At 45.4% G+C, this 24,252-nt stretch overlaps 1 protein-coding gene and 1 long non-coding RNA gene across 3 annotated transcripts in view; one reads left to right on the top strand and one right to left on the bottom strand.

The window, feature by feature from the left end:
• Positions 1-24,252, bottom strand: part of LOC130381811 (NLR family CARD domain-containing protein 3-like) — a 119,455-nt gene that overhangs the window by 87,606 nt on the left and 7,597 nt on the right. The gene's annotated exons all lie outside the window — the stretch shown is intronic.
• LOC130381832 (uncharacterized) lies at positions 11,368-16,467 on the top strand. The gene is made up of 4 exons (XR_008895480.1): positions 11,368-11,896; positions 14,217-14,273; positions 14,897-15,000; positions 15,811-16,467. It is a non-coding gene; the product is annotated as an uncharacterized LOC130381832 (long non-coding RNA).

The following is a 24,252-nucleotide window of genomic DNA, read 5'->3' as shown; positions in this document are numbered from 1 at the left end:
AACACAATCTATATGAATTGACACTGTTTGTAGAAAATAAGCATGGTAAACTCTCTGATATAATGTACACAATCCTATCATGCCTGGATACATAAAGACCTTTGTAAAAATGGCAGCCGTTTAATATGTGTGACATGGATCTGGATATGGAATACTTGCTCTTGTCCATGATGTATACATAATGGTGAGTGAGGGCATCAAAGTTTGACAGGTTAAACTTTGTTGGGAATATCTGAAGCTTTGACTGCAAACATTTGTAGGCTATGTATTCATCAATAGAAGTATTGCACGCACACATGCACGAACGCAAGCACGCATGCAGGCATGCACGCACACACACACATACACACACACATAATCTATAACATTTCCCCTGACTTGTAAACATCAGTATCAGTAGAGTCTGATAACAACCAACTGGTCTGTTTTCATCGTCTGTTTGAAACTCCTACCTCTCCTCTTTGGAGGGGCTTCCATCTTTAAACCTAACAGGTCGTTCCATAGACTCGTCGACCCTTCTAGAAAAACAAGAACCGGGATTTATGGACGTTTGATAGAGGCCGTATCTTTTTGATCTCTGATCAATCCTCACCTCTTCTCAATAGACTGATATCCATCTTTAAACCTAATAGGTGGATTCGTAGACTGGGCACTCTTAAAGGATTCACAACTGGAGCTGGATCCAGAGGAGTCTGCTCTCTCCTGCTGCTCTGGGCTTCATCACAACACACACAGCTTTTAATAAGACTGAAGATGGAGTCATGATGTATCACTGCTGAGCTCTGACATGGACATCTGTCACAGACAGAGAGATCCTCTGCTTACCTCTTAGCTTTGCTCCGGCGGCCATGTTCCCCAGACAGAGTGGTCTTAGAGGTAGGACCCCCTTCCTCTCTCTCCTCATCCATAGTAGACTGAAAACCTGGACACAAACACAACTACATATTGTTTCTGTGGATTCTGTTGGAGTACCGAACGAGAAATAACTGCAGTGAAGACTTCCTATCCTTCTCCTGCCCGATATACACTCTATCACTCTCTATATCTAGATCTACACACCCTATCACTCTCTATATCTAGATCTATACACTCTATCACTATCTGTGTCTAAATCCATACACTCTGACACTATCTATGTCTAGATCTACACACTATCGCGATAGAGTAGTATGTATGTCTGCTGCCTTTCTGTCTCCCTGCTGCATGCTGTCTGTCTGCGTCTGTCTGTCTGCATCCTGTCTGTCTGCCTGTCCATCCGTGTGCTGCCTGTCTGTCTGTCTGTCCTTCTGCGTCCTGTCTGCCTGTCTGCCTGTCTGTCTGCGTCCTGTCTGTCTGTCTGTTTGTCTGTCTGTCTGTCTGCGTCCTGTCTGCCCGTCGGTCTCTCTATCTGTCTACGTGCTGTCTGCCTGTCCCTATTCCATTGCTTTTATATTTTTACATTTACCTTTTAGGGCATTAAGCACACGTTTTATCCAAAGTGACTGACAACGGTTTGTTCACACACAGACACACCGTCGGCGGAGGCCCCCACGCAAGGCGACGGCCATCCCATACTGGGACAAAGGACACGCCCATACCAGGACAAAGGACACGCCCATACCGGGACAAAGGACACGCCCATACCAAGCAAAAGACACGCCCATACTGGGCCATAGGACACGTCCATACTGGGACATAGGACACGGCAATACCGGGACAAAGAACACGCCCATACAGGGACAAAGGTCACGCCCATACTGGGACATTTATTTGGGGCCCCCAGCAGAACATGTTAGTCTTGTTGCAGAGTGGGATACTTACATCCCACCACTAGGGGCAGCAGCAGAACATGTTAGTCTTGTTGCAGGGTGGGGTACTTACATCCCACCACTAGGGGCAGTAGTGCCATCGCTGTGTGCAGTAGCTCACCGCTACCTATCCTGAGCTAGCCAGTGGATGTACGGTCGCTATGCAGGAGAGCCACGGTTACGGGTTGTCTGTATATACTGTATAATACTGAGCCCAGATGTTATCTTCCTGATCATTATCATGATTATGTCTGATCATAATCACAACATTACCGACTATGCATTACGTAATATAACAATGTAATATTTAAGGTTAATTGTGGCGGTCGACACATGTCAGCCATCATCTTCCTTCCCAGTAGGATCTGAATGAACGTCACCTCCCGCTGTATGGATGGCCTCTCCGTCCCAATAGTTATTGTGTGTTGTGATGAATCAAACTAAACAGACACTTACACTTCTTTAGCGTTGGCTCTGGGACAACCAGCTTCTTCATCTCCTTGTTCAGTGTCCCTACGTAAGACGGAGGACGGAACTCCACCTTTGTCCAGTCCCTGGTGGGTGGAGGATCCTTCAGGGATCTGAAGGTCTGGAGGAGGTGGAGGTGGTCTTTAGTGTGTGAGAGCTGCTTCACCTCTGAGCTTACATTGGTCAGATCTTCTATTTCCTGCCCCAGCTCTTTGATGAGACCATCAGCTTCATTCTCTGTGGATTTCAGTTTTTCTTGAACACACTTTTCAACAGAGCGCTTCAGAGCGGTGAGGACCTGTCGACCATCGGCCATCTCTTTGTCTGCTTCTGCTTTGCTGTGATTCAGTGTGTCATTGATATCCTGACTCTTTTGTTTTCTCTCACGGATCATCTGCTGAACATTAGCCTCAATCTTCCCCAGCTGGGCCATCCTCACTTCATATTCCTCCTCCATAGGTACAACAGGATGGGACTTGTGGTCCGTCATTATGCACAACACACACACACACACCTGGTCAGTCTGACAGAAGAGCTCCAGAAGTCTGTTGTGTTTCTTACACATCCTGTCTTCCAGACTGTCCAAAGGGTTGACCAGCAGATGTGTCTGCAGGCGAGCGACTCTCTGGTGTGGCTCCAGGTGGGTTTGGCAGTAAGAGGTATTACACACTATGCAGGACTTCACAGCCTTCAGCTGGGTCCCAGTACAGACGTCACAGGGAACTTCTCCTGGATCAACACAAGGCGGCTCTTTGACTCGTACAGTCCTTCTAAACCGATCAACCATCTCTGAAAAGAGGGTATTGACCCGTAAATCAGGTCTTGTGTGGAACAGCTCGTTGCAAACAGGACATTTGTACTGGACTTGTTCATCCCAGAACGTTGTAATACAGGTTCTGCAGAAGTTGTGCCCACATGGTGTGAAGACTGGGCTGTTGAACACATCCAGACAGATGGAACAGGAGGAGACCTCCTCAGACCCGGAAGTAGCAGAGGCCATTCCTAGAAAACATGTTTTATCAAGTTTTAAAACATTACATTATTATTACATTTACATTGTCTAAAATACGGTACGTATGTGTCTAAACCACGTCAGCATGGGCTGAGCGGTCTCTGACTCCTGCCCAGCTGAAACATTTGACGTCACAACGCTACACGTCCAGAGGTCGGAGAGAGGAGTTAACAGGGAAGCTCTTCATATGTCCCGGGAATCCATCTAGAGCAGGGGTGGGGAACGTACGGCCCCCGGGCCGTATACGGCCCGCCAAAGCCTTTCGTCCGGACCGCGGAGGCAAGGAAAGGCAAAAAAAATATTTTATTTTTTATTTTATTTTTTTAGTTTATTGTTAGGCTATTAATTTTATTATTATTTCAGTGTGTGTTCGCTTTTGTTGTTTGATGGGAGAAGTCCTAATTAAGGGATAACGACCGTCGAGGTGTAACCTACAATTCTACAGACTTAATGGACACAGCGTGGCGAAGAAGTCTCCCGCTAACTCCCGTTTACAAAATCCACAAAATGTGTTTTTATTAATATTAAGAAATGCCTTTACATTAAGGAAAATAAAAGGCATAATAACCTGATTAATTCTAGTGATAGGCCTACTGGTTGTTAATGGTAAGTAACTATTCAAGAGCATTGATAGGATACCTGATTTAACTTTTCTACTGGGATTACGTCAAAGGTATACTGTTCCATGGACTTAATGGACACCCCATTAGCCAATCAGAAAGCAGTATGTCGTTGCACAGGGAGATAAGCTTTAAAATATATACATTTAAACATAGGCCTATGTATATATATATATATATATATATATATATATATATATATATATATATATATATATATATAAAACAATTTTGTTTGACATGAGCTATTTTTATAGGCCTAAAAAAAGTGCGGCCCTCCAAACAAGTTACAAAAATGTATCCGGCCCTTGATGACAAAAAGTTTCCCCACCCCTGATCTAGAGCGTCAAATACAACGTTATCCAGATGACACAAAGCCACACTTATCTACAACATAGGAGGTATTTAATAATGATGAATCGTTATAAAATTAAATAAAGTAGCCTACAGTATAGTAATAATAACCACAAATGGACATGTGTATTTTACAGAGGTACTAAATGACAGCATATTTTTAGTCTGCAATTACTGTAATATACGCTGTGACCTCTTTTTCTGAGGTCACAGCGAGGTATATTTTTTTTGGGTGGCTTCTATGTGACCCAGTAAGTTAAACCCTCAAGTCTAACAAGTGTACACAAAGTTTCAGAATCTTTTATCCATTGGGATTGCCATAATGAGTACTATTTACACTGTGAATACCTTACAATAAAAAAAGATAGAAACATAAATCTGCCGTAATTATTGCCTGGCTATGACTGTCAGTTATGTTCTTTGTAAGGTGTGGAGAGGGAGTCCAAGGGACGGTTGACTGTAACTTGCAAACAAGTTAGGCAAAGACAGTACCTTCGCATTCCACCTTTGCATACTTTTGCTACGTTTATTACTTCAGGATTCCTGACGGACTAAATGGCCTTTAAAAATAAAAATCTGCCTGCCTTCATGGGAATTTAAGAAAAATGTATTTATTTACGATACATTTTTCATTCACAAAGAAAAATAGTTTAAGAATTTGTTTAAGAAAAGGCATTAAGAACATTCCAAAAGATTATTTGTTTGCCTACATTTTTTATTGAGTTTCTTGGCTTTCCACTTGACATTTGGATTAGATTATGTATCTACACATATGATCACCTGACTGAAAGCCACATTTATCTAAAACATGAGAAGTATTTAATAATGCTGAATCGTTCTAAATTAAATAAAGTAGCCTATAGTATAGTATTAATAACCCCAAAATGACAAACAAATGACACAAAGTTTCAGAATCTTTTATCCATCGGGATGGCCATAATGAGTACTATTTACACTGTGAATACCTTACAATAAAAAAAGATAGAAACATAAATCTGCCATGATTATTGCCTGGCTATGACTGTCAGTTATGTTCTTTGTAAGGTGTGGAGAGGGAGTGGTTCCAAGGAACCGTTGACTGTAACTTGCCAGCAATTTAGGCGAGGATAGTACCTTTACATTCCACCTTTGTACTTCTGCTACGTTTATTCCTTCAGGATTCCTGCCGCCCAGGTTGATTGCATTTAGCGAGCTGAGAACCATTCTCCTCCAGCCATTTCCAATTTAGTTCACGATTGAATGTTATTGCTTGTTCTCTACCTGGTAGGCAAACATTCAAAACTTTGAACACTCCAACGCAATGTGTTACAACTATCGCTCATGGAAACAGCTTTGCAAATCAATAAATATATACAGTGGTGAGAATAAGTTTATGCACCCAAGCTAAAGTAGACTAAAAAGAGAAATAAAAAATCATCTTTTGGAAATCGATCTTAATGCCTTAATTTAACAAATGAGGAAAAATCCAACCTTTTAGGCCACCAATTTTCTTTGTCAATGAATAATGTATCGTAAATAAATTGGAGAAGATTTCTGAAGTTTCCACAAAATGTTCACTTTACAGCACAATTATTCTGACAGACATTATGGTTAAAAATAGCATTTAGCATTCTAAATAAGGCCTGGACACAGAGGTTCAGAATGTTTTATGCATCGGGCGGCCATGAGGAGGGTTTAAATAAGACATGAAGTTATAGCGCCCCCTATGGGAATCTCTGCACCAATCTTTTGTCGAGATCTGTTAAGGGACAACCAAAAGGTCTGAGAAATTTGAAAATGTTTTACCACTCAGAAGTTGAGATATAGGCCGTCCAAATATAAATAATAATTGCAACAATAACAACAGGTCTCCACAGATACTACCTAACCAAATGCCTAGCGTTAAAGTCACCAAGGGACCCCTCAGATTTAGGACAAATTCTAAAACAGAAGAAGGAAAAACTATTATTTAAACGTAACCGGGTGCTTGACTCCCAGCTGAAAGGTTCTGAGTACTCTGTACTGCCTAACCCCTACCCGCTCCTTAAAGGTCCCATGACATGAAAATCTCACTTTATGAGGTTTTCTGACATAAATATGAGTTCCCCTAGCCTGCCTATGGTCCCCCAGTGGCTAAAAATTGCGTTTGGTGTAAAACGAGCACTAGCTGTTCTGCTCGCCTTTGAAAAAACGGAGGCTCAAGCGCGCTGATTTGGAATGTCTTTATTTAAGTCGTCATAAAGCATCTAAGCTCCTCCCCTTACTTTGCCTAGCCCGCCCAGAGACGTTGGCCCGCCAATGAGACACGACTGTGCGAGCGCCACATGTGTGTGTGAATACACTCACTGTAACGCAAGTGTTTCTTGTCGGTTCTTTGACGTCTCTTGTATTTCCACAACGAGACTGTCGGTTATCTAAGCCATGGTTGAGAAGGAATTGGGGGAAAGGAACTTTGGCTTTGACTCGCTGAAGTACATGAACTTCGACATGCCGCCGGTTGCCGCGAGGCACCATCGCCCGGCAGCGGGCAGCCGGCCGCAGGCAGCGCGCGGTTCAGTCGACTTCAGGTTGATGTGAAAGTGGAAGAACCAGAGACGTCGCAGAACCCGACAAAGTCGTTTGTGATTCATAATATCGTCTGGAGGCGCACACAGCTTTTGGCCGTGATAATATTTATTATATGATATAGATATCTATGTATTATATGATATTATTTAGATATAGAGCTCCAGGACTGTAACGCAAGTGTTGTACACTTCCTTGTTATTTGGATAACCATTCTGCTTTTGGTGTTACGGCGCATAAAGGTACGGCCACACCAACCGCGTTACTCGCGTAAGACGCGTATAAAATCTGCAATTTTTCCATAGTGAACCATTGGTTTACGTGCGTATGAGCTGCGTAGATGCGTTACATGCGCTAAAGCAACATTTTAGCCGTGTTAGCCACGTATGATCTGCGTATATACGCACCTAACGCACCTACGCCCGGAGTTCAAAAAATTGAACTTTCAACGCTCCAACGCGTGATGCTTAGCCGCGATAGCCAATCAGCGTGGAGCTTGACCCGACGTCACTGGCAGAGAGTAGTGACGCTTGCACAGAAGCATACGGCCGACATCTTTCTTTATTCTGGGTGGAAATAGTAACATAGTTACGCCATTAAATGCGTTTATGGAAACATTTTTAGCGAGAAATGTGCATTTTACTTTCATAATGTTCGCTCGGTGAATGTGAAGGATGTTTGGTTTGATAGTTATGACGAAGAGTGAACGCTCCGTTCACTTGCATGGACAGAGTCTCTGGTTGCTAAGCGACCTCAACGTCTTGGCGGACTATTTCTCTGCTGATCAACACTACGAATGCTGGAAACACACCAGACACACCATGTGAAGTTATTTAACCCGATTATTGTTATTTATATCTGAGATTATTTAATCTAACCCGATCTAAGCTCTATCATGCACCCATCACGGCGGCGTTTGGGTTTCCTACCTCGGACTCCTAAATCCAGCGCAGCCACAGGCGCGTTAGGCGCGTTGAACCATTTTTGTGACACACAATGATCAAGCGTCAAGTTAGGCACGTTACACGCGTTATCCAACGCGAGTAACGCGTTTGGTGTGGCCGTAGCATAACACGTCGGACTCTCGTCTCTGGTATTTCTACAACGAGACTCGTAGAGGGGGTTATCTCAGCCAAGGTTGAGAATGAATTGGGGGGAAGGAACTTTGGCTTTGACTCCCTCAAGAACATGAACATGGAGGAGAAAGGGATTGTTGGCGGCGAATGTCTCCCGCTTGAGCCCCGCTGAGGGACCACCGCCGGAGGCGGAGGTGCCTAAGCGCTGCCCGGCAACAATTCCTTTCTCCTCCTGTCGTGGTTCAGTCTACTTCACATTGATGTGGACGTGGAAGAACCAGGAACGTCAGAGAACCCGACACGGCTATTTGAGATTCATAATATCGGCTCACACAGCTTTAGGCCGTGATAATATATATTATATGATATAGATATCTATGTAGGCTATATGATAATATTTAGATATAGAGCTCCAGGACTCCCGTGTGTTCTAGAATATTTACAGAACACGGCTAAAGGCTGTGGCTCGCCATTGCGATACATCCTTTGTAAACAGAGCGCATGGTACCGTGGCTACAAGCTGCTCAGGGCCACACCCCCACCCTCCTCCTTGACCCGCCTCGCTCCTCCTCATTTGCATTATAGCTACAGACGCTAAAACAGCGCATTTGGGGGAAGCTCAATGTGCGACTGGCTCGGAGTGGCTGTAACTCTGCACCACGGCTGAATTTCAGGAACATCTTTGAATACTGTGTTAGTTGCCCACTAATACCTATATTAAAGAATACATAAAATAGCATGTCATGGGACCTTTAATGAACTGTCTCTGTACTGTCTAACCCCTAGCCGCTCCTTAATGACCTGTCGCTGTACTGTCCAACCCCTACCTGCTCCTTAATGACCTGTCTCTGTACTGTCTAACCCCTACCTGCTCCTTAATGACCTGTCTCTGTACTGTCTAACCCCTACCTGCTCCTTAATGACCTGTCTCTCTACTGACTAACCCCTACCCGCTCCTTAATGACCTGTCTCTGTACTGTCTAACCCCTACCTGCTCCTTAATGACCTGTCTCTGTACTGTCTAACCCCTACCTGCTCCTTAATGACCTGTCTCTGTACTGTTTAACCCCTACCCGCTCCTTACTGACCTGTCTCTGTACTGTCTAACCCCTACCTGCTCCTTAATGACCTGTCTCTGTACTGTCTAACCCCTAGCTGCTCCTTAATGACCTGTCTCTGTACTGTCTAACCCCTACCTGCTCCTTAATGACCTGTCTGTGTACTGTCTAACCCCTACCTGATCCTTAATGACCTGTCTCTGTACTGTCTAACCCCTACCTGCTCCTTAATGACCTGTCTCTGTACTGTCTAACCCCTACCTGCTCCTTGATGACCTGTCTCTGTACTGTCTAACCCCTACCTGCTCCTTGATGACCTGTCTCTGTACCGTCTATCCCCTACCTGCTCCTTAATGACCCGTCTCTGTACTGTCTAACCCTACCAGCTCATTAACTACCCGCACCAACTGTCATCAATCTACTGATAATGTAGTGGTATGAGGCAACACGGTTACTTAGACACAGGCTTCTGTTTCACCACGCCCTCTCCGGCCCGTTCGCCAATCATTGCTTGTCGAGGGGATAAAAGTAGGCCGTGCCCTTCCTCCTGAACTCTCGCTTCCTGCCTCTTCGGCCCGTCCACTTCCGGGTCGTTTCCCTCACCGCTCACCTCAGAGCACAGATCTGCCGAGATCCTCATCGCAATCGGGGCAATGTATTGGGGTCGTTTACCGCCGCTGACCAGAGCATAGTCTGCTTGTCGCATGGTGCGTGGTGGCTGTCTCCCCCGCTACGCCGATACTCTTCACCCCTCTCCCTCTTTAGAAGGGACGCAAAATAACCAGACTGAAAACCGGGATTAGGAACGCATAACCGAGAATTGAGCCTTCCTTGTTTATTAACTAAATCATTGCTGAATTGTCATTGCTGCTGCTTCGCTGCCACTTCCGCCGACTTGGTTCGGGGCTCTGTCTGCTGCCCCTGGTCGGCGTGCCTCCAACTGTTAGCCCTGTGTCCCGCTGCTGTGGTGCGGTGCGTGCGTGTGTGGCTGCCGCTCGGGTGTGCCGCTGCGAGCTCCGCCTGGACTCACCCCTGGTTTGGGGGGTAAGCATCAGCTTGTACCCACTTCCTTCCCCAGTTGGGCTTACTTCTCTTTTTCATATTTTGTGCCAAACCGTGTTTATAATAATAAAATGCTTTGTTATTTTTGAACTCTGTCTCCCGCCCTCCCTGATTGAACGAACCGAGTGTCTTATCGTCAGAGGTGATTATTATAATCATAATGTATAGGTACTTGGGCCCTAACTCAAGGTGGCGTTGTCGGTAACATAGAGAAGATACTGACATAAAATAGTAAAGCCTCCTCGTGTCGCCACAATAAGATTCAAAGTTATTCATATTTATGGTCTATCACGGATAAGAGTGGACTACAGTACCTTCGTCGTCTTCCTGCTGTGATGAAGTGAGCCAAAACAAACCGTCCGACTCGTAACAAGGAAATGATGAACCAACCAGTTGGACCAGTTCCCCTCCCAGTTCATACTCCTCCCAGACTCTGCTTTTATGAGCTGCGTATTTACGGTCACAGGGCGCTGTTGTCTCTGTTAACTTTGGACGAGAGGCAGGGTGTTTTTTCCTAGACGCAGATTCATAGACCCTCTCATTCTCAAGGAGGGTAAAGCTGTGGAGATGCTTCCCGGACGTTTCTATTGCACTATTTAATAACTATTCATCATCCACACAGAAGGCCTCAAAGGGCTTCAAACGTGTCTGATAAGATCAAGTTCACCGTGCGGATATCATACTCCCTGTGCTGGTTAAACCGCTATGAAGGCAGGACCATATATAGACTTCCTCATGTGGTATGAAATCACACCCAGATCTGTGATGCAGGCCCACAGAGAACAGGACCCAGTCCATTATGACGTTTAACCGCTTTCAGTAACCAAGATGTGGTTAGTGTCGAAATCTTTGATGCCAGTAACGCGTAGGCCTACACTGTGCGTTGGCGTTCACTCAACGCCGATTGGCGTTGAGCGCGATGGTGTGTGTGAGAGTGGTGTGTGTGTGTGTGTGTGTGTGTGTGTGTGTGTCTGTCTGTCTGTCTGTCTGTCTGTCTGTCTGTCTGTCTGTCTGTCTGTCTGTCTGTCTGTCTGTCTGTCTGTCTGTCTGTCTGTCTGTCTGTCTGTCTGTCTGTCTGTCTGTCTGTCTGTCTGTCTGTCTGTCTGTCTGTCTGTCTGTCTGTCTGTCTGTCTGTCTGTCTGTCTGTCTGTCTGTCTGTCTGTCTGCCTGCCTGCCTGCCTGCCTGCCTGCCTGCCTGTCTGTCTGCCTGTTTGTGTGAGAGTGCGTGTGCGTTAGTCCCGACGCCCCGCCCTCATGGGTTAAACCCGCCGTTTGTCGATGGCCATGCAAATGACCATGTGTTTTTACATGCATATGATTTGTTTACAATTATGTTAATTGTGATGTGCCTTTCCCCGGACGTGATTGGTTGCTGCATCGGAAAGCCGAGGATCCAGGAAAACAAATGACGGGCGAGCTCAACATTCGCAGACCTAAAGCTTGCCCTTTAGGTCTTCAAATACATTTGTTACTTGATTGAGGCTCTTGTTAGCTACCAGGGAACTGGGCCAGGGTAAGGTTGTTAGAGGTTATCAAAAAACGACACGCAGTAACACCTTTGTTAAGAAACAATAGGCGCAGGGCTGGGCTGAAGCCCCAGGGCCTACGCCGATCGGGGGGCCTATCCATGGTAGGGTGACCAGACGTCCCCGATTTCCGGGGACAGTCCCCGTTTTCGGTGATCTGTCCCCGGTCAAAGCTGTCCCCGGAAATGTCCCCGATTTTGACACTGAATGGGGGAAAAACGCGCGCAGACTCAAATACCAGTTATTACGGTAGTCATTTAGCGCATCACCAGAGAAGACGTCGTATGACGTACAGACGTTATCAGGACGTACGACCAGACGCAGAAGCGTCAACAACAACGATCTAGAGGCGGCAAAAAGGAAAAAGAGAAGATCAGCGGTCATAAATGGTATGTTGTGTATGAACTTATTTATTTTGTGTGAATTGGCAGTAGACTTGGCTGTGTGTGTGCGTGTGTGTGAGAAGTGATGTAACGTTAAAATAAGTATGATTGTTTATCTGAACTGAAGACCTAACGTAACGTTATAAAAGTCAGTGAACGTTAACATTATGACAATGTTTTTATATCTGTCATTAGTGAAGCTGTAATGTTAACGTTAGCATGAGATTACCAGGTGATGACATTGTATGTGCCTCTGTTTTGGAAGAGGGGGAGGTGGAAGACTGCTTTGGTAGACTGTTAAAATAATAATAATGATATTATTAATTAATAATAAATGAATTAATAATAAGTCAATGGTTGATAGTTGTGTGTGTTAGGCTGCTGTTTTTTGTGTCGGGCTGTGTGGGTAACCAATGACTAGTAGTTATAAATGCAGACCATTTGATTAGCTGATGCCCTGAGTCACTGATTTTAATGTCAGTAGCCTATTACTATTGGCTCTGTTCTTGCAGTTTTTCTCATGTTCTCTGCTCTTATTGTACTCAGGCTCCTGAGGCCTGATTATTATTCTATAATATGTCCATGGATTCCATGGACATATTATAGAAAGCACAGCGGACTAAAAGATGGCGTCCCGTTCATTCCTATTGAAAGTGCTAATTGGCGCAGGGGAACACCCAGGCCCCAATGACCATAGACATCTTATAGCATAGACGGAGCATTGGCTGCCGGGAATCCACCAGTGCTCAGAGGCCAAGCCTGGTATTGCAGTCGGTTTATTGGGCTGTGGACGGGTCCCTCAAATTATGGGGCCCGGAAGTAGATATCCTCGATCACTCCAAGTGGGGAGCAGGAATGTTTCTCCGCAAAAAATGTCTGGATATCAATCAAAGGCTCATAATTACCTTCATGCCATGTCCTAAAAAAAATTACGTTTTTTCTTTTCAAAACGCCACCTCAAGCGTTTTATTAGCCGTTATCTCGCTGGGGAAGAGGGGTGTGCAGCTGAAAGGAGTCGTAGTGAAACAAATGGCATCCGGGGGGCCTAGTTCAGTGCTCCGTTAACGTGTCCGATTTTTGGACTGGTTCATCTGCTGCTCAATAACTCTCACGGTCCTCTGCTTGCGATCATTGTGATTCATCATGTATTGATACATTTGTTCAAAAGATCCAAAGACAAAGAACAGGTGCATTACGGTATCATTTTATATTGTTGTTGGACCGGAGTGGGGGGATGGGCACGCATGCGTTCTATATTTCTGCATCCGGTACGTCATGAACTAGGGCGTGGCTACAGCGATCTGATTGGATGACGGATCCGTCGCTGCCAAAAAGTTGAACATTTTTCAACTTTCTGACGCAGCCGAAGGCTCCAACGGAACGTACGGATCCACAATGCATTGCGCGTCCGTCCCCATTAAAGTCAATGGGGACGGACGCGCAATCCAACCCGTCATCCAATCAGATCGCTGTACGGTTGCTGATTGACACCCCGCCCTCATGAGTAAAATCCTCAGTTTGTCGATGCTCATGCTAATGATCATGTGTTTTTCCCCGCGTGTGATTTGTTAACCATTATGTTAATTTTGATGTGCCGGTCCCCGGACGTGATTGGCTGCTGCATCGGAGGGCCGAGGATCCGGGAGGATAAAGCACGGGCGAGCTCAACATACACGGCAGCTGGCCTTGGATATGAAGCTTGCCATATTGGGTCTTCGAATGGTTATTTGTTGGTTGATCGAGGTTCTTGTTAATTGCTACACGGGAACTTATCCCATGCACTGGGCTAAATAAACAAATAAACAACTTCCAGTTAACAAAAGACATCTGGTTTTATGTTGCCACCCCTTCCCCTAGCGGGGGACGTAACAATCGCGTATGCAAATTTAAGCACTGTGACGCGACTCGGGCTCTGACGATACTTCATGGAAAGCGGGTCATCTTGCATCGCAACAAGCAGGAAGTAGCGGGAAGAACCCGATTTGATTGGCTGACGGATGCATCTGCAAAGACTACTCCCCCATCAGTCAGCCACGCCTTCCCACATCAGTCAACGGACGCATGTAGTGGGCACGGGGCGTAACGCCCCGTGCCCACTACATGCGGGAGTAGTCTTTGCAGATGACGGATCCGTCGCTGCCAAAAAGTTGAACATTTTTCAACTTCTTGACTGAGACGAAGGCTCCAACGGAACGTACGGATCCACAATGCATTGCGCGTCCGTCCCCATTAAAGTCAATGGGGATAACGCAACGGACGCATGTAGTGGGCACGGGGCGTTATACATGACCCTCATATTAATAACCATATGCTTTTTGCTCTGCAGCTCTCATCGTTCGGTTCCTCACGCGGAGGATCATCAGGGAGTACGCCTTGTTGACTGGTAAGACTCCTAACGTTTGGAGACTATTTATTTAGACCCCTATTAGAAGGCTTGCTTGTTTCTGACATAGGTGAACGCAGGTAAAACACATGTTATGGAATTGTGCATATACTGTAGGATATCATTCATATGCTGGAGTGAGAAACGTTATTTGTGTATTGATTTATGGGCTACATATTGATTTTATTATTATGATTTTTGCTATCCAGAATTCGACATCATTCAGGTAATTAGTATGATGAATTTGTTATACTATTCCTATTGCATTAGAATATGTCACATATTTCCTGAACATTCCTGTGTCACGTGTCGTTCCAATCTTTGAAGGAAAGTAAATGAGTCCTCAGTAGTTCAGTAGAGGGAAGTGAAAAGACAATTGTAGGTTTAACCCGAGATTGTGTAGTTTCTCCACGAGGCAACGTGCTGTCAGGTTATCTGGCCTGCTGCTACACAATGTTTATGTACTATCAGCTGTCTCTCTCTCTCTCTCTCTCTCTCTCTCTCTCTCTGTCTCTCTGTCTCTGTGTTTCTGTCTGTCTGTCTGTCTGTCTGTCTCTCTGTCTGTCTGTCTGCCTGCTTGCCTGTGTGTGTGTGTGTGTGTCTGTGTGCGTCGTGTCCCCCAGAGCTGGAGCAGGGCCCCGGTGTGTTTGTGGCCCTGGAGGAGGTGGACCGCAGCTCAGAAGTCATCGGGGAGGTCACCATGCTGAACACACTCCGCCACTACAAGGTGAGGCCCTCAGACACCACAAGGTGAGGCCCTCAGACACTACAAGGTGAGGCCCTCAGACACCACAAGGTGAGGCCCTCAGACACCACAAGGTGAGTCTCTCTCTCTCTCTCTCTCTCTCTCTCTCTCTCTCTCTCTCTCTCTCTCTCTCTCTCTCTCTCTCTCTCTCTCTCTCTCTCTCTCTCTCTCTCTCTCTCTCTCTCTCTCTCTCTCTCTCTCTCTCTCTCTCTCTCTCCCTAACCCTTTTCACTAGTGCATTTGGGCTTGTCGCTCATTAATGACCAAAGTCAATGTCCAGTTCCTCCTTTGACACAAGGGAAAATGGTTTGGGCCAATCAGTGGCAGCAGGTGTTTCCTGACACCATACTTAAAGCCCTCAGCCCCACCCTGACTCTTTCAGTCTGCAGTACAGAGCCTTGGTGAGTGGGAGAGATTGTTTTGTGAGTGTTTGTCCGCCCCACCCCCCCCCCCCCCCCCCGGGGAACGATGTATTAAATGTTCGTTTGTAGGAATCATCCGCAGCATGGCTCAGGACCGGGCCGGGTTGTTGTGGGCCCCGTCCCTCAGCGGCCGTTAGAGATATCAATTCCCGGGCAAGAGACTCTCCGGCTTGTTTACACCGGGGGTTTATTATGAGTCGTCTAATAATAGTCCCTGTTTTCATAACGTGTTTATACCAATTATAATACCCCATACGGTTGTAACACACCACATTCTGACTTGTGGCTTGACTGTTCAGAATTTACATTTTCAGAGTTAACGTTAAATCTTAATTTATTTTGCATTTGTCGTGTTCTCTTCTGTCTGCAGTGTCCCTGAGCCTTCAGCCTCCAACTGTGTCATCCTGTGATGGACGAGATGGTCAGAGGTCAGAGTTCAGAGGTCAGGAGAATCCCTAGGTCATGTGACGTGGGTCAAATCAACAATTATGTATCAATTTATTTTTTTATCTTTTTCGCCATATTAAATTTTTTAAATATAAACATTATACCATTGGTGCCAAAGACAAAAGTCTTATCCAATTGATTTTGGAGACCTTTGCATCGCTACTATGACGATTATTAATAATTATTAATACTACTACTAAAGCTTCAGCTGTGTGTCCCATGTGCAATAGAGCACATTTGTATGCTTTCGAGAGGACGCCGGGAAATCGATTATTGATGACTGAAAGATAAAAAAGAAGTGATATCGATTATCTTGAGTAAAGCGAGCTGCTTTTAACCGAATGGGTGCATTTTTACCAGCTGCACCTCATTCAACCACCGCAATGTGATGATACTAATCTATTTTATAAGCTATTATGTGATTATCTTATGCTGCTGTAAATACACCAATCCTTGGATAAACCTGACAGTTTATCCTTTGACGTATCCCGTCGCTTTTTTATCTTTTTTTAATCATGACATTTATACAGAATTTTGGATTTTTGTTCTTTTATCTGTTTTTTCTATGCTGCTATCTGTTACACTGGTCAAAATATAACATTACTACTGCCATTTATCAATAAAAATCAATTCTAAATGTTGTGAAATTCTGTTTTGTCATTCAAAAGTGGAATAAACTTTATTTGGGAAATTTAAGCTTTATTGCTTTGATTAAATAGCTTACATTGTATATCGATTTTTGATTTGCTTAGCATCCATGGTTAAATAAAAAGACTGAACAGGAGCTTCCAGAGAAGAAACTTAACTTTACATAAATTCAGTTGTGTTTGACTTCGACAATTACCGTCCAATAGTATTTACGATGAAGTTTGTTCACAATGAATGCAATATGCTCGCCATTTTTCATGTAAAGCTTAAAATATAGCATTACATCATCAGAAGTATTTCTGTTTATATGCCTACATAATATATCGAACCTAATTCAATTTGGTAAAATTTTCCGTTCGCCAACCGTCATAGAAAATATTAAAGTTAGACATGTAGCGCAAGAACAGAATCTACATCTGAGACGATCTGGTGGCGGGAAATGAAAGCACGTGACCGAGCTGTGGATGATCCGTCTGCTGGCGACCGACAGCGGACACTGACGAAGGGCCGGCCGGATGCTGATGATGATGACATTTTAAATATTCAATGGAGCCTATATGGGGAGCGGCAGCGAGGCACGCCAGACGGATGAAGGTCTATTTTAAAAAGAGACAACTGATGATTGGTCACTTGTTGGCTCCGGCGGCGACGCGCAGGCCAGTAGGCCGGTGTCCACGTCCACGTCGATCCATTATCCGCAAAAAGCACCGTTTGCGGATTTGGCGTTGTGTGCGTCTGTCGACTGATATTTAATGTGGTGGGTCATTAAATGGTCCTTATTCGTCCCTTTGTGCGCAGGCGGGAAGGTGACACGCATGCGGACACAAATGCACATTGTTCACACACGCATCCACACACCATAAAAAGTAAGAATATAACTGCAGTAACGTGAGATCGCCAAAAGACGGCGCCATTGGTGCAAACTATTTTCCAAAGATGTTATTTATGATATATTTAATCAGTTTTCACACCCTTAACGCAGATAAATGCAAGTAAATATAATCTGCAAGCTTCCTTGAATATCCTATATGCACATTTAATGAATTAATATGACTATTTGATATTGTAATATTTACTTCATTTAAAATAGTGCTTCTGGTACTTTAGTCCCCATGTCTCCAAGCCCGGCCCACAAGGTGATTAGTCTGTTTTAACGAGATCAAACCTCTGTTAGTGAGTCAGCGGCATTGCTTTTGTCTGTTGATAGATGCAGTGACTACGATGCCTCTGATGTGTTACGTTTAACCTCTGACCTCTAACTATAGGAGCCATTTCCAGAATATGTGTTGGCAGGCATGTTTAAAGGTATATATCAAGCCTATGTATGTATTATGTTTCGGTATTGTTCTTTCTTTCATAGTCCAAATCGTGTGTGTGTGTGTGTGTGTGTGTGTGTGTGTGTGTGTGTGTGTGTGTGTGTGTGTGTGTGTGTGTGTGTGTTCCTACCTACTTGACCCCTTGACCCTTAAGGTCAGATACTGTTTATCTCAAGGTTTTTGCATAGCAACATAGTCTGTTTGTGTGTGTGTGTGTGAGTTAGTCTGTTTGTGTGTGTGGGTGTTTTAGTCTGTGTGTGTTACTCTGTGTGTGTCCGCGTGCGTGCGTTAGTCTGTGTGTGTGTGTGTGTGTGTGTGTGTGTGTGTGTGTGTGTGTGTGTTTGTGTGTTTCCAAAAATAACTGCCATTCAGACCGTCCACACAGGTCCTACTTTGGGTTCTATTAGGGAACGTAAGCAGTGGTTGTTGCACCTAAACTAGGAAGACGCACTTTGTTTATTAACAGAGCTTTAACCCTCCCTTAGAACACACAAAGTGCATTCAAAGTGCACTCGATGGACAATCCGTATGAGACAACCATGACCTTAAGACTGATTCATAGATATAGGAAAGGTCAGCTGATTTAACTAATTCACGGCGGAACTCGATTAGTGCAGAGTCTGTGGGACAGAGTGGATGGTTACTGAAGACACTTTAAACTGTAAATCCAGAGCTGAGTGGACGATCAGCTCAAGTGGGACCGGTGGAAAACGCTTTATCTAAAAGTAGAACTGATCCCCGAAAAAAAGAAAGGCATCACTGTAAATATTTGAATCGAAGAACCCTTGTCTCATGTTGACCATAGCCGTTTTTACCGTATCTTTTAATGTCTTTATCAAGAGCTTCATGCTAACAATGACTAGCGGTGTGTTTGGCTTTTGTTACATCACACCCGACCGGCCCCTTGCGATGTTGACATTCACAAAGCCTTATCTCTCCTGTATCAAACTTTCATCGCGGCCAAAAACTATTTCCGGGTTCCTTTTTCTTGGCAGAGAGACCGTCTTATATAACCAGTGTGTTCTGTCCTCTTCGTTAACAAACCCGCCGACTCCTCCTCCTTACCGCCATTTGTTTCATCGTGTTTACGATTGTATAAACACAGAACACTTCCAGTGACCACGACCTCAGCTCCTAATCAGGGCACTGCCACGCCGTCCACAGGTGATGGAGTCAGGCCAGCAGCCCTTCCGTCACAGCTGACCCAGACGCATCGCCTCAACGGGTTCTTACCCAGAATCCTCTCTGGTCCGCCCGAGGAGAACCTTGGACCGTAAACCTGTGGCGGTCTTTCTCCTTGTGGCCTCGAACCCAGAGCTGGTCTGGGTCAGCAGCACCAAGACCCCAAACACACACCCCTAGACCCCAAATGCAATGCATGCACACAGAACCATGCCCCACGACCACACACACAAACACACACGTGCACACACACACACAATTTGATGCATGCAAAAGCATACACACAGAAGAATGCCTCATGACCACACACACACATACACACTGAAGCATACCCACACACACACACTCACACACGCACAAATACATGACACACACATAAGCATGCCCACACATATGCACACAGATTTATGCATGCACCCACTAACACACACACCTTACAGAACATGCACTATCACATTTACACACTAAGTACGCACACACACACACACATGCACATGCACATGCACACCCATAGATGCATGCCCACACATGCATACGCTCACACACACTCACCCACACATGCAAGCCCACAAGCACTTATGCACATGCACATCCATAGATGCACACACACACACACACACACACACACACACACACACACACACACACACACACACACACACACACACACACACACACACACACACACACACACACACACACACACACACACAAACACACACACACACACACACACACACAGCTAATGAGAACATCTGGGGTGTGGTTACAAGAAAACAAATATTGGATACTTGAGTCACTGTTGGTGTGTTGGTGTGTGTATTCCTGTGTGTGTGTGTGTGTGTGTGTGTGTGTGTGTGTGTGTGTGTGTGTGTGTGTGTGTGTGTGTGTGTGTGTGTGTGTGTGTGTGTGTGTGTGTGTGTGTGTGTGTGTGTGTGTGTGTGTGTGCGTGTGTGTGTGTGTGTGTGTGTTGGCGGACAGTGTGATGGTGCGTTGGGGTTTGGAGCGTTCCTGTGATTGTTGTCAGAGCGATTGGCTCCTCTCCTTGGTCAACACATAGCTGTAATCTATGTTTGGCTGATCACAAACACATTTTCCACTCTGCTGAGATAATACACATGGTTCCTCTTCTGATTTCCTCCTTTATAGATTGCGTTCTCTGTTATTCACTGAGCAATGTTAGCAACTATCTAAGTGTGGAATCTGAGATGCAAAGATTTACCTAAACCTCCAAAACTTCTGCGTTGTTGTCTTCTTCACTGTTTCAGTATAAATGTTTTCATTATTGTAAACCTGAACTTTGAATGGTTTGTCTTTCCATCAAGGTTTCATATTCAAAACATACAAATGTATATCCATATAATAAAAATATGATTTGTTACTGTCAAAATATGATCTCATCCGTGCATTCAGGTGTCTACCGTTTGTCTTCAATAAACCCCACAACACATTTGTGTTTGCAAAAAAACTGGTTTTATTAGGCCTGTGTATGTTTTCGTGTTCACAATTATAAAACTATGCATTAAAATGCATCGACATACATTCGCATCTACTGATTTTGGTTTCATAGACCTAGTGCATTAGGTACATTAATATCAATCCAGGCAATAGATAAAAGTACTGTTGTGTTATACAATGTATTAGGATATAACCCAATTGCGTGATGTTCTCTCCGTCTTTTAGGTGAGTGGGTGCTGATTATACACACTTTTTCTTTCAAATGAATTTTAAACAAATGCTTGGTCATTTTCTTTTTCACATAAAGCCTAGAGACTGTTTTGTAGCCTGTATGTAGGAATTAAACTTCACCGAAGGTATTCCCTGTATCAATAATAATCAAACATATCAAAAAAATGACATGAAACGAAAAGCACAAAAAATCAATAAACAAAAATGATTTTTTACCATTGAAAAGCTATTTCTCAAATAAGAAAAGTAATGAAGCATATTTCCTTCATAATAAAAGTGATCAGTTTATAGGCTTTTTCAGGCACGTGAATTGATCACTTGCATATTTAATATAAGACTGATATCAGAGCCATGCATTATGAAACTGTAAGCGTCTGAAAACATACACAATATTGTAGTATAAACATATTTCGATTCACTATCAATCAATATTTAAAATGCATTCGTCATTAGAAATATATTCTTTGTAAAAACCTGCTTAGTTAACCTCATGGAAGGTCTTAAGTCTCTTCCTTTCAGAGTTTATAGAGATCAACTTTCAGAAGCCAAAGAAAACCTTTGTATGTTTATAGATACATGTGGATGTGCACGTGTGTTTGTGTGCTTGTGTATATGTGTGTTTATATGTGCATGTGTGCGCTTGTGTGTCTTTATATATGTACGTGTGTGTGTTCATATATATGCGTGTGTAGTGTTTGTGTGCTCGCTTGTTTGAATATGCATGTGTGTGTTTCTATATGGGTGTTACTGTGTGTGTATATGTGAGTTTATATTTATATATACTAGGACTGGACAAGTTACACAATCTTATTTTAACACGATTAATACAAATTGACGCGTTACAGTAAAGGGCCCAGAGGAAGGCTGAGCCTTAGAAGCTTTGAGACGTTTGGGGCACCAGACCTGGGGACGGGGTGGGCCCTCTAACACAGCTACCCTGAGGGGGGGCAACAAGATCGGGGCAGTCCCCAGGGGGATCGGTTGGGGGACGGTCATCCGGTGAAGCACACAGGGAGATAACTTGATGACCACTATCTGAGAACACATAGACCCACCCGACCCGCTGAGCCATCCCACACATGTACATCAGTCTGTCCCCCCCCTCCGATCCTGACCAGGTCAGAGCAGCTCCTCTACAACCCAGCAGAGCTCACCTGAGGCCTCTCTACGCTCTCACTCATGATTCAAGGGCTTTGCCAGTTGAGTCTGAACAGGAGAGCAGTGAGTGAGACCAATTGGTAATTGGGCGTGGCGTTCTGAAGGCCAGTGGTCTCCAGGTGAACCAAGTGGGCTTAATGAGGAGATTTGTGCTTCAGAGTTTTGCAAAAATGTGATTTAGAATTTCTACATGCGTGAAGACAATGGAATAGTGCTTAGAGTTTGGCAGTCTGCAGTCTTCTGGTTGATTCATGAGCTTCAAGTTTTCAGAATAGTGTGCATAGTTCCATTTATTGCGTGTTTACAATCGAGAAAAACTGTAAAACCTCGGACAACCGGAGAGCAGTGATTACCCTCAACCCCCCCCTCTCCCCTCCCCCAGCCCCCCTCAAGTGCGTGTATGTCTGTGTGTGTGTGTGTGTGTGTGTGTGTGTGTGTGTGTGTGTGTGTGTGTGTGTGTGTGTGTGTGTGTGTGTGTGTGTGTGTGTGTGTGTGTGTCTACAACCGACACAGAGTCGCTGAGGACCCCACCATCGCTACCCTAACCCCCGGGAGGAGGTCCTCCTGGGTGAAGGAGGCCTGGAAGGTGTAGATGTGTGTCAGTGTGTCTGAGGACCCTCCTCCACCTGGGGACACGGTGTAGAAGGACAGAGAGCCAGCAGGCCGGTCCAGATACACTCCTACTCTGGTGGAGCCAGCGGGGGGGAGAGGGAGGTCTGTTCTACTACTGTTGTACCAGGCAGAGTAACGATCATCACGACAATCAAGCCTCCAGGACTTGTTGTTCCATCCAAGCCTGCTGTCAACCATTCCTTTCCTTGTGATTCCTCTGTATGTCACTCCTATAACAACCTCTCCTTTCCTCTCTACCTCCCAGTAACAGCGGCCAGTCAGAGCCTCTCTACCCAACACCTGGTGCCAGAAGTCAAATCTCTCTGGGTGATCCGGATACGACTGGTCCTCTTCAACCCGCGTCACCTTCCTGTTGTCCTCAGACAGAGAGAGTCCTCTGTTGGCCGTGTTGGGGTCCAGGGTGAGGTCACAGGCATCTGAGGGAGAACCAGACATGATGAGCTGCTGACCACAGAGACACTGGGGAGTGTTCAGATGTTTCTGTTCTGTTGAGCCGGCGTCTCCCCGCTAATCTGAGGAGCGGCGCCGCCACGCAGCGCTTCAGCGGCCCGCCCCCTTCAGCGGCCCGCCCCCTTCAGCGGCCCGCCTCCTTCAGCGGCCCGCCCCCTGCAGCGGCCCGCCCCCTTCAGCGGCCCGCCCCCTGCAGCGGCCCGCCCCCTTCGGCGGCCCGCCCCCTTCGGCGGCCCGCCCCCGTCAGCGGCCCGCCCCCTTCAGCGGCCCGCCCCCTTCAGCGGCCCGCCCCCTTCAGCCCTCTCCTCTCAAATCATCGGTGAGAGCAGCGGCCCCCAACCTATGGGTCGGGACTCACGTGGTACCGGGTAGTGGTCGCCGAGAAACAATAATTATGTATATTATTATTTTTTAATTAATTAGAATTAGAAGGATCATTGACATTGGCCGCCTGGTAACCAATCGTATGTCACAACCCATCTCCACGTCCGCACGCAGATATGAAATAAAAACAAGTGTGAAACTCTTCAAATGAAGGAACACAGAAGGGCGGTATCGGACAACGGCCACGCCCATACTGGGACAAAGGCCACGCCCATACTGGGTCAAAAGACACGCTCATACTAGGAAAAAGGCCACGCCCATACTGGGACAAAAGCCACGCCCATACTGGGACAAAGGACACGCCCATACCGGGACATTCGTTGGGGACCCCCAGCAGAACATGTTACGCCTCGTGCCCACTACCTCCGTCCGTTGACTGATCCCCATTGACTTTGAATGGTGACGGACGCGCAATGCATTGTGGATCCGTGCGCTGAAGGCTCCGTCAAAAAGTTGAAAAATATTCAACTTTTTCGGCAGCGACGGATCCGTCATCCAATCAGATCGCGTATGCAAATTTAAGCACTGTGACACTACTCGGGCTCTGACGACCCTGGAAACCTCCCCCATCCATCAGCCACGCCTTCCCAGTCCTTTGACTGACGGTGCAGTGGGCATGAGGTGTAGTCTTGTTGCAGAGTGAGATACTTACATCCGACCACTAGGGGAAGTAGTGCCATCGCTTTGTGCAGTAGCTCACCCTACCTATCCTGAGCAAGCCAGTGGATGTACGGTCGCTATGCGGGAGAGCTATAGTTATGGGTTGTCATTAGTATACCCAAAATACTACAAAATACGAGCCCAGATGTTAGCTTCATGATCATAATCACAACATTACCAACTATCCAATACATAATATAACAATGTAATACCTGCTGGGTTTTATACAAGCAGGTTTAATTGTG

The sequence above is a fragment of the Gadus chalcogrammus genome, chromosome 4 (genome assembly GCF_026213295.1).
Source record: "Gadus chalcogrammus isolate NIFS_2021 chromosome 4, NIFS_Gcha_1.0, whole genome shotgun sequence".
Taxonomy (NCBI): Eukaryota; Metazoa; Chordata; class Actinopteri; order Gadiformes; family Gadidae; genus Gadus; species Gadus chalcogrammus.
Note: the sequence above shows the minus strand (reverse complement) of the source record. Positions and strands in the feature narration are given on the sequence as shown.